This window comes from Cimex lectularius, unplaced genomic scaffold (genome assembly GCF_000648675.2).
Source record: "Cimex lectularius strain Harlan isolate CLEC.00 unplaced genomic scaffold, Clec_2.1 scaffold63, whole genome shotgun sequence".
NCBI lineage: Eukaryota > Metazoa > Arthropoda > Insecta > Hemiptera > Cimicidae > Cimex > Cimex lectularius.
In genome coordinates this window covers 1,020,519-1,024,164 of record NW_019392694.1, presented here as the reverse complement: position 1 = coordinate 1,024,164, position 3,646 = coordinate 1,020,519, and positions in this window count along the sequence as shown.

Below are 3,646 nucleotides of genomic sequence, written 5' to 3'. Positions count from 1 at the left end.
TTCATCTTTTAATAAGCTTTCTAGCGGTATACCCTTTTCTTTAATTACATCGAACCATAAAATACAGAAATTTTACGCTAAATAGGAAAAAAGTGGTTACAGTTTTAAGAAATGAGATTCGAGTTAATATGGCAATTCAACTTTTTTGTCCCGGGAAGAATTTATTTCGCAACTGTAATTTATTAAAAAAAAGCACAATAAAATGAAAGAAAAGTTAAACACAACACATAAAAAGAGGCAATAAACAACCAAAGCAGAACTTGATTAAGCAGATTGAACAAAATATTTACATGAAACCCAAATAAAAGAAAAACAAAAAACGACAATACAGAACATGTAACACCAAACTTTAACCTAATAAGAAAGCACATACAAAACAAAAATGAACGTAATTTTGTTGTTCACTATCTTAGTTGTCTTTATGAGCTTTGTTTGATTTTTACGTTGAATTTTTCTTTTTCTTTACTTTAAAGAATAAGGTCTATAAAAATTCAATGTAACAATCAAACAAAACATAAAAAAGAGATAATAAACATAGTGAACAACGAAATTTCTTTGAACTTTTCTTCTTTTTTGTCTGTACTTGTTTATAAAGTGAAAGTTAGGTATTACATTGATACCACCGATATGATAAATATAACCCTAAAATATTATAATTTTAAGATCCAAAACTGATGGTGCTGAAATGCCGAAAAGCCTCTGACAGAACATTATGGGCGAAAGGCAGACTAAGATGACCATTGACGACCAAACAGCAGGTTCATCACCCCCAAACCACATAGAAATCTCACAATTATAATTTTACATTAAAAACTAAGGATAATAGGAATAGGCCAATTAAAAAGAATATTCTTAGTTTCTTCCTTGAACCTTTGAGAATATTTCCCACTCAACATTAAAACTAATATTAATAATTTATAAAATTAACTAAATATGAACGTCTATTTGCACATACATACCGAAATCGGTTATTCTATCTTATAAATATCTCCATCCGGTTATCCTTTACAACTAGTCATTTAACATAAATTTACTAAAATAATGTCAACATCAGCATTCATAAATTTTACCCACACCAATGGTCAAAATTAAAAATTACCTTGTAACCGAATATAATTCAAATGCCGATACAAAATATAACTGAAATAATGAATATCAATCAATAAAAATAAATACAAATTTTGTTATTTAATATTATACTACATATAACCCTCAAACTCTTTACTAATTTCTAAAGCACGTAGGTCTGTCTAATAGGTAACGTTACGCCAAATGTTGAGACATACTACCCGCCTCAGAATAGGGAATACTAGGTTGACACAAGGAAACTTACTTGTGGACTAACGCGTAGGTATCTATTCTGCATCTAGAGACAGGTTGCTAGTGTTGTCATTGCTTGGCTCCATAAAGAAATAAGAATTGTGGTTGAGCAGGTCAGAGAATTTTTGTTCCGATTTTTCGAGGAATTGTATGTAGTACTTTGTGGATATTCTGTTTTATATTGAGAGTGACTGTATTTATTAAAGTGAAACTATTAGATGGGTTAGTAATATGTATCAGCAAAAACTGCACTGTACCAGCTAACCAGTGACCTAAAGGAAACACTGGAAACAAAGGAAATAGCAATCTGTGCGTTCCTCGATATTGAGACAGCCTTCGCCAATGCATCTCATGCCTCAATAGGGAAAAAACACTTAGACCAAACCACATCCAGATGGATTGGAGAAATGCTAAGAACTAGAATAGCTGACACAAATATAGGAACAGACACTATAGAAGTTAGCACAACCAAGGGATGTCCTCAAGGAGGGGCACTGTCATCTTTTATGGAGCCTAACAGTTGATGAATTGCTCGAGGCCCTGGACCGTACAGGGATAAAATGTCAGACGACATAGTCCTGACTGCCAGGGGAAAATTAGGAAACTCTCTGTGATATAATACAAGAGGGTCTAAAAATCACAGAAGAATGTTGTAAAACAGCTGACTTAGGAATCAACCCTACTAAAACAACTATAGTCGCTTTTACACGGAAAAGGAAACTAGATCAAATGACGCAAATAACACTCAATAATACCGTGATAGAAATAAAAAAGAAGTCTAGAAATAAAAGAAGAAGAATAGAAATAAAATGAAGTATGAAGATATACTTCATTTTAACGTATTAAATTCACTAGTATTCGTGGTCCGCTTGACTAATTAATATCTTTCAATTAATTAAGGTTTTGGTTGAGATAAAAGAGTTAGTGTCACAAGTGGGATGCGAAAAATGGCAAAAAGGAGGGAAAAATTCAAAAGGTGGGGTTGAGATGGGAAGTTAGTGTCCGAGTGGATCAAAGTCACGATAGCTCAAGTGGTAGAGCAGCGGCGTATCAAGCCGAAGGTCGTGGGTTCGAATCCCGCTTGTGACACTGATTTTTTTATCTCAACCAAAACCTTAATTAATTGAAAAATAATTATATACAATAAAACAGCCTTGCTTCATGCAAAAATCGTAACATGGGACCCAAAGCTCAAGCACGATTGTCACATCGGGTGGCATTCATACACGCTTTCTATATAGAGCCAAGGAGTTGCACCCTTTAATTAGGTAGGGCACTTCTAGTGTACGTAAGTCATACTCGCATGGCCTACCAAAATCAGGTGAGAATGACCCTTCTTTTAAGATAACTATTTGTTAACAGTACAGGTTTTATATTTTCAAGAATATTCATTAGAGCTAAATAATTTATTAAATTACTGCTCTTTATGTTAATTGAATATTGAAAATTTTAGGCTTATATTTGAGGCAGATGATATTTTTGTGTACTGAAACTTAATCCGCATCGGATTAAAAATACATTTAAGTACGCTAGCATACCATGTGAAACTGAAATTGGTTGATGTCAATTAAAATTTCCAAACGAAAATTTTAAATTGTTTTGGAATTAACTGAAATTAACAATCTCTTTAGTTTTTATTAAAAGAAATTATTAAATTTGTCTGGTATTTAATTTTTGTTAATTCTAATATAATATAATAATTAATTATTCTAAATAATAATATAATAATTAATTACTCTAAATTGTTTTACCAAAAATATACAGATTAATCATTAAACCTTTCTAGTTGTAGATTGTACAGGGTACACATTTTTGTGTAAAGTGAGTAGTAATTGTAATCAGATAACTGCCAGTTTTAGGTTCTGCCGTCCAAATGAGCCATGATTTGGGCCACTTGCGTCCAAACGGAACATGAATTAGGCCATTGCGTCCAAACGGAAACGTCCACGTGTTTTTCTAGAAGTAATTACTAAAACAAAAGTTTTTATTTTTACAAGGTTAAATAACCTATATAATTTTTGCCCCTGTAGATAAAATTCCTGATGTTTAATTAAAAATCTGTGCATTGGCAGGCTTGTTTTATTAGTAATTAGTTCCAAAATCAATCGGCTATCGTCCAAGTCCAAGCACGAGTCCCAGAAAGGCGATTAAATTTTATCAGACGTGGTTTCTCTGATTGTTATGATCCAAAATTCATGGATATCCGTGAGTCGTGGACTTGGACAGAACACGACGGGCCGCCTCCCTCTTGTTCCGTATGGCGGGGGCACGGGAGGACCCGCTCTTATAAAAGGCCCTGCCTCTCCATCGGTAACAGTTACTTCTC